The sequence below is a fragment of the Tursiops truncatus genome, chromosome 1 (genome assembly GCF_011762595.2).
Source record: "Tursiops truncatus isolate mTurTru1 chromosome 1, mTurTru1.mat.Y, whole genome shotgun sequence".
Classification (NCBI taxonomy): Eukaryota; Metazoa; Chordata; class Mammalia; order Artiodactyla; family Delphinidae; genus Tursiops; species Tursiops truncatus.
The window spans coordinates 117,235,936-117,250,224 of NC_047034.1; positions in this window are offsets into that span (position 1 = coordinate 117,235,936).

The following is a 14,289-nucleotide window of genomic DNA, read 5'->3' on the forward strand; positions in this document are numbered from 1 at the left end:
GGGTAGAGTGATAGTTGGCAGATCAGAGTACGGAGTTAAAGCCCCAGCTCTGCTGAGCATGCATACAATAATGCAGTTATAACCTCAGTTTCCTCATCTTCACGTAGTACAATAATGTCCCTCATTAACTAATTCAGGGATTTATTAAATGCCTACTAAGTGCCAAGCATTGTGCTAGGTTTGTAACACAGAGGTACTTCCCTCATATATTTTCCAGTGTAATTTGAAGACCTACATTAAGAAGAAAAAAGGTACAGTATTTTAATTGTCATTATGTATGTGTGTATATATATATATATAAAACACACACATATATACATTTTACAATTATCACAAAATAGACATCAAAAGGGAATTCCCTGATGCTCCAGTGGTTAGGACTCCAAGCTTTCGCTGCCGAAGCCCAGGTTTAATCCCTGGTTGGGGAACTAGGATTCCATAAACTGCATGGCACGGCCAAAAAAACAAACAAACAAAAACCAAGAACAAAATAAACATCAGGGCTTCCCTGGTGGCGCGGTGGTTGAGGGTCCGCCTGCCGATACAGGGGACACGGGTTCGTGCCCCGGTCCGGGAAGATCCCACATGCCGCGGAGCGGCTGGGCCCGTGAGCCATGGCCGCTGAGCCTGCGCGTCCGGGGCCTGTGCTCCGCAAAGGGAGAGGCCACAACAGTGAGAGGCCCATGTACTGCAAAAAAAAAAAAAAAAAAATACACATCAAAGGAATTGTAAAGAATAACAGGGTGAACACTTGTGTATTCATGATCAATTTAAGGATTAAAATATTCCCACGGCAGCTGAAGTCCTGTTAATCCCTTCCTGAATACATATTCCTCCTTTTCCCCTGAAGTAACCACTTTTCTTAATTTAACATTTATCATTATCATACATTTCTTTATCTATTTATGTTACGAGTTGAACTGTGGTCACTCCCCCACCAAATATGTGTAAGTCCTAACCCCTGCCTCCCCCACACCCACACCCTGGGAATGTGACCTTATTCGGAAATAGAGTCTTTGTAAATTATCAAGTTAAGAAGAGATTAGGGTGGGGCCCTGCTCCAATATGATTGGGTCCTGATAAAACGGGAAATCTGGACACAGAGACAGACCTGTGCGCAGGGAGAATGCCACGTGAAGCTGAAGGCAGAGATGAGGATTATGCACCTACAGGCCGAGGAATACTGGCTTGCAGGAACAATCGGCCATCTGGCAAACGCCAGCAAATCCCCCGAAGCTGGGAGAGAGGCACAGAGCAGATTGTCCCACTCAGCCCTCAGAAGGAGCTAGAGTTTTCCTGGAGAAGTTTGAGATTTCTACTGAGAAACTTGGGAAAGAAAGCCTTTGACTGAGGAGCTTGTTAGCATGACGGCAGGGAGCCCTGGCAAATAGTGGGGGAACTACCCACGAGGGATACTTTCCTTTTGAGGCTCAGGAAAGTGCAATTCAGGAGAACCTCCTGTTATACTAAATCACCTGGAAGCTTAAAAAAAATACCTATCTCAGAACCTCTGGGGAGGGAGGATCCAGGAATCCAGTTGTTTTAAAAGTTTCCCCCAGGTCATACCAATGTTCAGGCAAAATCAAGAGCATTGGTTAGAGGATATCATTCAGAAAGGCATTGAAGGCATCCCTTGCGTTTAATCTCAATGACAATAAAGTGCATTTGAATAGAAATTCACCATCTCACGGCTTCTATATTGTTGTTACAATGATTGATTAGTGGAAACAACAACCACAAATGGGCAGCTTTGAGGTGGGAAAGAGAGCAATGTTGTTTGAAATAAAATGCTTTGAGTTTTTCTCTTTGCTTGTGAAAACTTCGCAGAATATTGCAAACTTTGCCAAAACAGGATTGGATTCCCACTCTATTTTATCTCCTGTAGCAATTCTAATTCCTAGCATCAAAATGCCCTCCTGCACCACCCTCTGGTTCACAGATCCCAAAGAGGTGGCATATTCCATCTCAGAAATTCAGTCTTCCTTGAACTTACATGTTTGCACTCTAAGGGCATTTAGAAGCAACTGCTTAGAAAAAGGCCTGCAGGGAGCCTGTCATAATGATGCGGTTTTAAAGAACTCCCCTGACCACTTGTGGGGAATCACTGACCACCTCCTGTGTTTTGTTTTCTTTCCTGACCTCCAAGCTTTCTGCAGTCCTTCAGTTTGGTTTCCAAGGTAGAATTTACAATGTAACGCAAACTGAAGAACAATTGCATTTTATCCCACAGTCTTGTTGGGTTTCAATTTCTCACTAGAAGAACCAAGTCATACTTTCACACAGTTTTCCCCAATATGTTCATTTTTATTTTGTTCCATGCCCTCCCTTAAGATGGAATGGAGCAAGGAGGCAGGTAAAAAGTGCAGATCTTTTTCTAAATGGGGAAGCAGGAATTCCAGCTGTGTGTGTGTGTGTGTGTGTGTGTGTGTGTGTGTGTGTGTGTGGACTTGAGTCCTTTGGGGTGTGACAGTAGGGAAGAAAATGGATCTTCTTCTATGGCTTCAAATAATGGCCCAACAGGAGCTCAGGCTTATCTCCCAGACCCCGCTTGGTTGCGCTTCATGATACTAACATCGCGTGGGTATCTCGATCTCTGATCTTCCTGTTCAGCTAATCATTTCACCTGGCAAGCAATTGTTTCATGTGGATAAAGGCGCATGTTTGGGATTTAGAGGCTATAAGTGAAAGCCCCAGAAGTTTGCTTTTGAAGCCTCATTTTTAACCAGAGGATGCCAATTGCCTTTTTTTTTTAAATTAATTAATTAATTTATTTATTTATTTTTGCGGTATGTGGGCCTCTCACTGTTGTGGCCTCTCCCGTTGCGGAGCACAGGCTCCAGACGCGCAGGCTCAGCGGCCATGGCTCACGGGCCCAGCCGCTCCGCGGCATGTGGGATCTTCCCGGACCGAGGCACGAACCCGTGTCCCCTGCAATGGCAGGCGGACTCTCAACCACTGCGCCACCAGGGAAGCCCCAATTGCCTTTAGATCACGCTGCCTTTTATGTGAATTCAGTTGAGTGGGTTTTCTTTAAAAAGTAGACTTCGTGTTCTTCCCCCATCTGTTTCCAAATGTTTTATTCAATATTTGTTTCTCATCAAAATTCGGGTGTCATTTCCCACATCTTCACATACCAGAGGCTAGTTTGCTTTCCAATTAAATGCCCCTAGTTGGTGGTCCTCCGCCTCTCTGCACTACAATTGTTCATTTCTTCCCTTTCCATATCAGGCCTAAAAAGACGCCACAGGTGTTGTCATATTTAGCATATTTTTCTTTCATCTCTGGATAAAGACAGTGGCTCTGCAGTGTCTGATATGAGTCTATGGGCTAAATCGATAATGAGCATGTCGAGACAAATAGACCAGCAATTGTTCTAGCCAGGCCAAAGAAGGCGAGCAAAATGCCAATTGCAGACCCAGTGGTGAGCCAGCTGCAGAGAGCAGAAGCAGTACTGGATTAATTAAATCGCAGGGGCTCAGCTTGCACCAGGAACTAAAGTGGCTTTGGGAAAGGCATATGGCAACAATAAGCCAAAGTTAATCGCAAAGTCAGGCGTCCAATAAAGCACCATCTGCCTGAAAAGAAAAGCACATTGGCCCCTGCATGGTGACTTTTTTCCTGCTCCTGTCTAGCAGGGGTATGTGCAGGGTGGGGTTAGCAGGGCAACAAACCACAGCGCTGTGGCTGCCAGGAAAGCCGGAGAGCTCTGGCCCTTGTGTGCCTGGGGCCCCGGATCCACTGAGCACCTGCTCCAGGCAGCCAGCTGCGGACCTGATTACCGGCAGAGGCAAGGACAGCTCTGGTGCTTGTTCCCCACCCCGCCTTTCTCTCCCCCAGCCCCCCCATAAAACAGCCTCCACCATGCTCTCTAGTTTCCTACAAATTCTTCCAGCACTGCCTGTTATCAGTAATAGTCTGTGCACTCAAGTGCATGACCTCATTTATGGCGCTTTGGCAGAATGTCAGCGTCATGTTTTTCCCTCCACCTTTAATAATGGCATCCCATTTGGCCACTTGACTCTGTGTCTGTCATAATTGCCACAAAGGGCTTCTATGTCCAGGAGTTGGTAACACTCCCACTCTCCTCCCTAAGAGACAAGAAGAGGCCAGAGGGTTATAGACTGTCAAAGGCTTACTGCCTTGCCTGGAATTTGTTTTTGTAGTTGTTATAGATGATGACCATGGTTTTAGCCTTGGGCTGTTCTCCTGCTTGAAATCCAATTGCATTTTCTGAGGGTTATTCCGGTTGAATTTTCTGAGGGATATTGGTGGGATATATACAAATGTCACTTAAGAAAATAGCTTCCCAAGTCACCTAAATTTGAGAAACACTGGGTTTTACAAAGATTTCTTATTGTACAATGTTTCTTTATTGTGCAGAGGCTCAATATTTTTAAGATGCTGATGTGCCCCGTGAATGTAGACAGTAGATAGAGTTGGCAAAATTTCCCAATTTTTTTAGCCTCAGAACTCTACTTTGGAAGAGTATTTATGGGTTGAAATGTGTTTCCCTCAAATTCATATATTGAAGCATTGTCTTAATTTGGGCTGCTGTAACAAAAATACCATAGACTAGGTAGCATAACCAGGATTTATTTCTCACAGTTCTGGAGTCTGGAAAGTCTAAGATCAAAAGATCAAGGAACTGACAGATTCCGTGTCTGGTGTAGGACCCACTTCCTAGTTTATAGATGGCTGTTTTCTCACTGTGTCCTCACATGCTGGAAGAGGCAAGGGAGCTCCTGGGATCTCTTTTATAAGGGCACTAATCCCATTCATGAGGACTCCACCCTCATGACCTAATCACTCCCCAAAGGCCCCACCTCCTAATACTATCACACTGGGGAATAGGTTTCAATCTATGAATTTTGGGAGGACACATTCAGTCTACAGCAAGCCCTAATTCCCAGCATCTCAGAATGTGACCTTATTTGGAAATAGGGTCATTGCAGATGCAGTTAGTTTAAGATGAGGTCATACTGGAGTAGGCTGGGCCCCTAATCCAATATGACTAGAGTCCTTATAAAGGGGGAAAATTTGGACATAGAGACAGACACACACACACAAAGAGAATGCCATGTGAATATTGCAGTTGTACTGCCACAAGCCAAGGAACTACCAGAAGCTAGGAGAAAGGCCAGGAAAAAATCCCCCCCAGTGCCTTCAGAGGGATCGTGTCCCTGATGACACGAGGTGGGGATCTCAGATATCTAGCCTCCAGAACTATGAGAGAATAAATATTTGTCCCTTAAGCCACTCAGCTTGTGGCACTTTGTTATGGCAGCCCCAGGAAACTAATACAATATTCAGGGGAATCCTGTTTTGAAGAACTTACTTTGAGAAACACTGCTTAACAGGCTTACCAGAAGAGCAATTATAGCAGTCTAAGAACATATTTGTGGAAGTTTAAGATTTTAAGAAGTTTAAGGCTCAATTTAAGATTTTCTGTGTATTTGTGGGTAGAGTTAATTGTGACTACATTGATTTTATTTCCCATTTAAAAGAAAAATCTAAGGTCAACCATATGAGATATTTTGTAAAGCAAATGGACACACTGCCCTCTGATATCCTCAAATGCTCAAATTATGAAACTAGTTTCATTAACTTAAGCTGATGGTAATCTTCCTGCCTTGCCTGAATAACTGCTGCAGCTTTAATTAGATGGGTTGGCAAAAGTGTCCCAGGAGTTGCGCTGTCTTTATTGTATTCCTATTTCCCACTGGCTTGAATTAAAATGGAAAGTCCTACAATTCGTGGCTGCACAGGAGCTGGTGATGTAGTTATTTTATTGAGGGAATTCCTGAAGTTGAATAGTGATACCCAAACTTGGGGGTTTCATGAACCAGTAAATTTTTAAAAACTGGGGACTGACATATGTTTGTAAATTTTTTTCTTTTGTCAAGTAAGCATATTAAAACAACAACAAATGACAAAATGAAAAAGAATCAACAACCACCATGTGCCAGTGACATCATTTAAACATTTTATTTTTCCAAGTAAGAATATTAAAACAACAACCAACAACCAACTAAACATACCAAAAAAACCCCAAACCAACATGTCTAGCAATTGTGTACTAGTGATACTGTTTATAAAAGGAAAAGATATTGTGCAAACCAAAAAGATAGAAAGGACAGAATGTCATGATGATACTAGTGGGTTATGTGTGCTTGAGTGCTATGTGCCAGGCATATTCTAACTGCTTTATATGTGTGAACTCAATTAATCCTCACAAAAAATGTTAGGTTGAAACTACTACCTTCATTTTATAAGAGGGGAAACTGAGGCACCGGGTTTAAAAGTTGCCTAGGGTCACCCTCTGGTAGGTGGTGAGACCGGGAGTTGAATTCACAAGTCTAGCTCTGGAGCGTATGATGCGATTTTGAATACGGTACAACCTTATGTCTCTAACAAGACGGTCCTTCCCAAAAAAGAAACCTTCACAAATTGAATGTGTGTGGATATCTTTATTTGTTGCATACCTGTGATAACATCATCACAGAGCAGTCTGGACTGGCATTTGGGAAGCCCCAGATTGCTTCTCTGAAGACTAGGCCCCAGCAAGGGACCCAGAATGGAAATGCACTGTGCTGTTTATGGAGGGAATTCCTAAGACAGACAGGGAAATGGCTCATTTTTCTTTAATCAGTCATCTCTATTTTGTGGTAGGGCTTGAGCAACCTTAAAGAATGGTAAGTACAAATCAATCATTTCAGCTGACATTTTGAAAATACTTCAGGGTGGCAGAAAGTTAATATATCAAATGTCATCAAAGGTTTAGAACAACCAAACCAAAACTAATATACTTTAAACTTAACCTCAGAATCTGGGTTGTGATTCAGTGCTGAGCTTGGCTCTGTGTGTGTGTGTGTGTGTGTGTGTGTGTGTGTGTGTGTGTGTGTGTGTGTGTGTGATGAGCTGAATTTGATAGCCAAGCTGCAAACGGCCCACATAAGCCACTCAAATGGAAGAGCGTCAAGTACATAGATGGCCTTCTGTAACTGGAAATTACTATACCAATGTAACCTTTGCAAGTGCAGACTTTCACAGTGTAGCATGATTTAGTGAAAGGAGTACATGCTTTGGGAGCAGATAAACATGGCTTCAAATCCCAGTTCTATTCTTCTTTGTGGTGTGATCTTGAAAACATCACTTAACCCTCCTGAGTCTCTTTTATTTGTTAAATGGGAACAATAAAACCTATCTTATAGTTTTTTTTAGGTTTTTGTGGTTTTTGTGTGTTTTTTTTGAGGTACGCGGGCCTCTCACTGTTGTGGCCTCTTCCATTGCGGAGCACAGGCTCTGGACGCGCAGGCTCAGCGGCCATGGCTCACGGGCCCAGCCGCTCCGCGGCATGTGGGATCTTCCCGGACCGGGACATGAAACTGTGTCCCCTGCATCGGCAGGCGGACTCTCAACCACTGCGCCACCAGGGAAGCCCTATCTTATAATTTTTAAATGAGGATTAGGTTCATTCATATCCAATGGTTAGCATTATTACTGACCAAAAGAGAATTTTATTTTTAAACAAATATTTATACAGTGTTCATATTGCCAGACCCTATCCTGAGTGATCTAGAAACATTCATAATAACCCTATGAGGGGAGGTATTATTATGATCTCCATTTTACAGCTGAGAAAAATGAGGCATCGAAAGGATGAGAAACTTGCCCAAGGTCATGGAGCTGGTGTCAGAGGAGGGGTTCAAACCCAGGCAGCCTGGCGTTAGAGACGATGTAATGTTATGTAATGTCCAGAGAACTGATGCTGAAATGCTCTCAAATGTAAGTATTTTTCAGTCAACCATACTTGAAAGATGTGCTTTACGAGGACCTCAGAAACAAAGGAAATAGTTGGATATGGACAGATGGTGCATGGATTTAGCGAGCTGTGAGTACGTGCTGCTAAAGGCACAGACGTCGTATAGTATGGATTTCCTTAACGGCCACTTTCTTTGCACTAGGGGTTGGCACTAGTGTGTAGGCATCAGCTTCCCAGATGGCCCCTAGTCCTCCCTCATGTCTTCCCTTTAACCCCTTGGGGTCCTTTCTGGCCTGACTGCTGTCCACCGACCCTCAAGGTTCTGCGCTGGCTCTCTCTGGATGCAGGGGTTCTCAAACCCTCTCATGGCCTTCCTGCCTTTGCCAGTGTCCTCAGTGTGGCCTGCCACTCTCCCAACCCCTTCTCTGATTCCAGGCCACTTCCTCTCCATACTCTTCCCCCCATCCTGCCCAGGCTCCCACTTGTACCCAGTCATCTCACTGTCAGCACAGGACTTTGCATCGTCATTCTCAGGAGAAACAGAGGCCAGTGCACGCGAGCTCCCGGGCTCACCTCGCCCACCACATGTGCGCAGCAGTATAAGCACAGGGGTGCTTCCTCTTCTCCAAAGCTTTCCTGCACTTGCGCATCTGATCTCATTCTTTACTCTATGGGGCCTTCCTTTGTTCATGATTCTCCCTCTTTCTCTCTTGCATCTTCCTTTCTGTCAGGTTTTCCCTATCTTGCAACAACTCCTTTCTCAACCCTGCAATGCCATCAGGCTCCTGCCCTCTCTCCTTTGCTTCATTGACACACATCTTGAAAGAGAGCTCATACGAGCTGTGTCTCCTTTCTCTCGTGGAACTGACTTTTCAACTCCTGCATCTATTTGGCTTCTTTCCATAGAGTTTGAGAGAACTGCTCTCGCGGCGGTCATCAATGGCCTGTTAATTGTTGAATCTAATAGTGTCTTCTCAGTCATCACACTTGACCTCTCAGCAAGACCCCGCATGGTCTGGCCCAAGGTCAGCTCTCTCACCTCATTTCCCATCACATTCCCCTTACTCACCCCTCCACAGCTACCCTGGCCTACCTCCTGTTCTGCAGACAAGCCAGCCCTGCTGTTTCACGGCCTTTGCATGTACTGGTGGCTTTGCCTCTGGAACGTTTCTCTCCCAGATACTTGCATGGCTCTCTCCTTCTCTTTATTCGGATCTTTGCATAAATGTCGCTTTTTAAAAAGGCCCTCCCTGGGGAATCCCACTAACAGGCCAGTGGTTAGGACTCCTCAGCTTTCACTGCTGGGGCTGTGTGTGGCACAGCCAAAAAATAATAAAAATTAAAAAAAAAAAAGGCCCCCCGTGAACCCTGGTATCTACAGTGACACCCTCTTCCCTCATCACTTCCAATTCCCTTATCTTTAGAGTTTTTTCACAGCACGCTTCACTACCTTCCTGTTCCTCGTCTGCCTCTCCCTGAATATAACTCCATGAGGGCAGGGATTTTTTTTTTTTTTTTTTTTTTTTTGCAGGTACATTTTCAGCACCCACAGTGGTGCCTTGCACATAGTAGATGTTCTATAAATGCTGGGTTGAATGAACAAATTTGAATGTCCCTCATCTGTTAGCTTTTGTGATGCTGCACTCTCTGGTTCTCCTATTGCCTCCCTGACCAAACCTTTCATTTGCACTTGGCCTTCTTCATCCACCTTGGACATTAGAGTTTTGTTCCTGGTCCTCTTTCTCCCCTGCTCTATATCTTGCTCTTAGGCAATCTCATCCGTTTTAGTGACGTCGCCCTCACTTATGTGGTGATGCCTCCTAGATTTTTATCTCCTAGACCATTCTATCGAGAGGGAGATCCACATTTCCAACAGCGTGCTGTGCATCTCCACCCAGAGATACCTCCAACTTAACACGGTCAAAGGGAGGACTCACTGTCTTCCGTCCAGATCATTTATTTCTGTCTCAACTAACGGCACTGCTACCCACTCAGTTGTCTAAGCTAAAAACTTATCTTTCCCTTCCACGTCCGAGTTTTGGGATGTCTGCTTCAGAAGAAATTCATTTCTTCTGCTATGATTGCGGCCAGGCCCTCATCATCTCTTGCCTGGACTATTTTAACAGTGTCCTGTATGGTCTCCCTGGCTTCAGCCTCTTCTACCTCCAGTCCAACATATCTTCATAAACTGCAGCCAGAATTCTTTTTCTAAAATGAAAATTCGATCACCAGTTTTTCTTTCAAGAGTTTCAGCAGACACCCACTGCCTTGGGATGAAAATCTTCACCCCCTGGTATGTCCCACATGACTGGGCCTAGGGAACACTGAATCAGTTCCAAGAGAACGAAGAGATGTAACATAGGAGCCGTTGTCTTTCCGGCTGGGTAGCAAGGAGCAGTAAATATCTCATACCACAGCCAAACTCAGGTGAGGCAGGAACAGTCAAGGGCTTCTCAGTATAAGGTGGTGGTGGGGTGGGATATTTAATCTACGAGCAGATCCAACACTATACCAACTAGCAAAATATCCTTTCCTCCAAAGATATGGAACTTTTCATGAGGAGGATTAATGAATATCTTTTTGAAGCGTCCTTACTTCATAAGTAATAATGATAATATTTATCATTTACTATATACTGACACTATTCTAAACACTTCATATGTATTAACTCATTTAATCATTAGACAACACTAGGTAGATACTATGATTCTCGCCATTTTACAGATGAAGAAACGGAGGCATAGAGAGTTAAGTTAAATCTTCAAAGATCTTACAGATGGAGGTCGGGCTGGGATTCAAATTCAGGTAACTTGATTTCAGCATTAGTAAAGAAGTCAGGGAAAATGCAGGTCTCATTGAAAAGGAAATGAAAAGGAACTGGGGAGTCATATTCCCTCCTTCTTTCTCTGGGGCCCTCAGTGACTGGGCTGAAGAGAATGCCATGGGTAACGGAGGCAGGAGCATACAGGAAGAAATTTGCTGGAAAGGAGTTCAGTTTTCTTGAACAATAGTTTGGTGTTTGAACAGAGATATGAAGGAGAGGTATGGGGAAGAAAGGACAGGGGAGAGATGGCAGGGGGAGGGAGAGAGAGAATATGAGAATCAGAGATGAATGAGAGTTGTTGCTGGCCTCCTTCCCTCTGAAGCACTGAGTATGAAAAAATCCTTGTTTGGTCATAACTCAGCTGATTAAAATGTGACCTTTCATTCCTTTGTTCTTGGTTTCTGCTATCCCTCCAGCAAGCCTCAAGCCACTGCATCTTTCAGAGTGTTCTATCAGCTGGAAGTGGATGGACAGTATGGCCCGGAAAAAGGGCTGATTTCACCCCCCTTGAGCATTTTGATGGAGAAAGGGCTGAAGGAGTATCGGCCTTTGAATGAATTAAACGTGGATACAGGAGAGACCAGTGATCAAGGAGGCACTTTAGATGAGCCCAGGTTCCAGAGGCAATAGTACTAAACTTATTATTGTCCCAGATTCACGTCCAGTACAAAGCAAGGGCCTGTCACAACCAGATGCATGCGCTTCAGCCACATCAAAAGACCCATCACTGATTCATCCTCTAGGATGTCTCCCATGATGTGTCTGTCAGTGTGCTGCTGTGACCTTCTCTTCCCCTCTCTTTCCTCCTACTCTTGTCACTCCCTTCAGTTCCTTCCCCTTTTGATGGAGGTCTTACAGGTCTCAAGAGACATGGGGTGTATTTCTATTATCATATAAAGCACATTAAATTATGCTTTTCTCCCTAAGCTGTGAACTCCTTCAAGAGCGCACTTTGAATTCTATTCTTGGTATTCCCAGAAAGAAGCACAGGGCACATGGTAGCTGCTTAATAAATGTTTGATGAATACATAAATGAATGAATACCTGGAAAACACTTAATGGTGCTGCAGCTGTTGCTGCTGTCGCTCCTCATGCGTCTCGGTGGGTTTCTTTCTTTCTTTTTTTTTTTTTTGCACTGGCACACTTTCCCACTGAGAAGTAAACAACCCCCTTCCCCTTTGGGAGATTCCAAGGGTGTCGTTTGTTACATGGTACTCCTCATGGCATGCAAATAATCCTTTATCCATTGTTATTTCTGTCTCTTTATTTAAACATCAACAAAAATACCTGCTTTGTGTTAGAATCCTCCTCTAATGGTGAATCTACACTGAAAAGATTTTAATTCTTAGTAATGATTACAGAAAATTTCATTGAAGGATTTATTTTATGCTGGCTACTGCACCGGACACTTTCATCACATTTTCTCTTTTAATCCTTAGAGCAATGTCCATTTGAAAAGCATTACTTTTCATTTTAAAATGAAGATACTGAGGCTTAGAGAGGTTGAGTGACTTGTCCAATCTACCTTAGTGGAGAAGTCAGAATTCAAAACCAGATTCCTCTGAATCCAAAAATCCACACAAGGTGGAGCCATGATGAGATCTGAGCTTCAGAAGGTCCTCTGACTGCTGCATGGAGCATGGCTGAGGGCTACATGTCCAGAGCTGAAGAGGCAAGCATAAGCACACAGCCGTGGTCCTGTGAGAGCGGGGCCTTCAGCTGGGGTGATGGTAATGAGGACTGAGAGAAGCAGACAGATTGAAAGCATATTTAGGACATAAAATTTGAGGAATATTCTGATGGAATAGATGTAGGAGGATAGGCTGGGGAAGATTTTTTTGTGATGTTCTAGCTCCTGATTGGTTGCCTGGGCATATGAGGGCTTCATTTGCTGTGTAGGAAATATTAGAAAGGGAACGAGGATTGGCGAGATGCTAATATAATTCAGTTGTTGGTGGTGAAGCGGTGTTGAGGGTTATGAACTTGGGGACATTTGTGTATATGAAATTCAGAGGGAATTCCTTGATCTTCTAAATAGTCGTTCATGCTATGTAATCATTTGATTTACATTTCTTCTTAGTTACCAAAGTTTTTCAGTTAATGGTCAGAGGAATTCAAGGGAGTATCTACTAGTGAATCAGAGCCTCTTGGGGAAATCTTTTCCATATTATCCTGTTAAATGCTTGAGTGAGGTTTTCCCCTTTATTGCATTTTTCCATTGCCTGAAATCATTCTGCAGCCTTAAATGTATTGAATATTGCTCATTGTCAGGAAACAAAGAGCTGATGGTGCTCTCTCTGCTTCTACAGTCTCAGCCTTTCCTTGGTTGTCAGATAAACTATCCACCTCTATGAGTTACGTCCAACTGTCTCTTTGAAAACACTTGTTATAATAATGTCTATTTTTCTTCCACACCATCATCTAATTTAAAAGAATTATTATTTTTCCCTTTAATTAAGCATTTGGCCCTTCAATATAGCCTTGTTTATAATCCTGGGCACAAATGAAAATACCATGATTAAATAAATCCTAGGAGTCTCAGCTCAGACTGTCTCACCAAGGAGACTGCAAAATGTTCTCAGATAAATGGGCCTATAGAATGGTAGCAAGTGAAAAAAGGCGTCATCTCATTGTACAAAGGAAGAAGGACATGCAAGCCACAGTGGACTGCCTCCCAATCTCCTCCCCTTAACCTGGGTGTCCAGTATAGCTTGCTTGATGTAGGAGATGGTGCAGTGAATGTTGGCCCCCCCAGCATCTGAATACCCTTCATATGTTTGTGAGCCACCTCCCCACACATCAAATTATAAAGAGCCGGACCTTACTAGAGAAACTGAAAATATCATGATTATTCCTCAGATCCTTGAAATTACAGTGTAGGCACATGACCCAGATGCTGGCAATGAGAGAGAGCCACTCCAGGCTTGTTGCTGGATGCTGGTGGCGTGGAGAAGCTGCAACTGCGTGGACTCTGCTCTGGTGACAGTGGCAGCAGCGACATCCAGTTTCCAGAGACTGCAGAGTGCCGTTCTGGGACCAGAAAGCTGTGTCCACTGTCAGTGGTACATGTCGTGGAACCTGCACCCAGCTCTTGTGGCAGTGGCGTCTTCGTCAGACCAGCTTTGTGTTATGTGACTTTGGGCATTGGCCAAGCCTCCATGCCTAGCTCTCCTAGAGATTTTGTAAGCTACTCAATGAATTTTTATTCAATTCATTTTCTGCTCATATTAGTGACGGGTGCTGTCCATTGCTTGCAACTGATTGATGGCCTCCAAATTCCAGGCTCTATACTAAATTTTAAGGATTCCCAACACTCTGTCCTCCTACAGCTTGTTTCTTGGAATGCCTTTAGAATGAATTTCACTTTGCCTTGTATTACAGTTACATTTTTTTAATCAGATTTTTGAGATCAGAGACTATATCTTATTCATCTTTGTATCCTTTTGCTAATGCTGCATCCCCAATGCTTTGCAAATAGTGAAGACTATTTATAAAGTTGACTCCAGCAGGCTGTAAATAAGCCGTACATCATAGCTGCAAGAAAATAGCATGGGCTGAGCCCATTTGTAAGAGTGGACTGTGGAACCCTGAGGAACACCGGGGGGAAGAGTTAAAGGATGTATTCTTGTGGTCAAGACGCAGTGAGATGCTCCCTATGAGGCTTGGCCTGTTAACAGATCCAGCCCACTGGTCAGTAATAGCC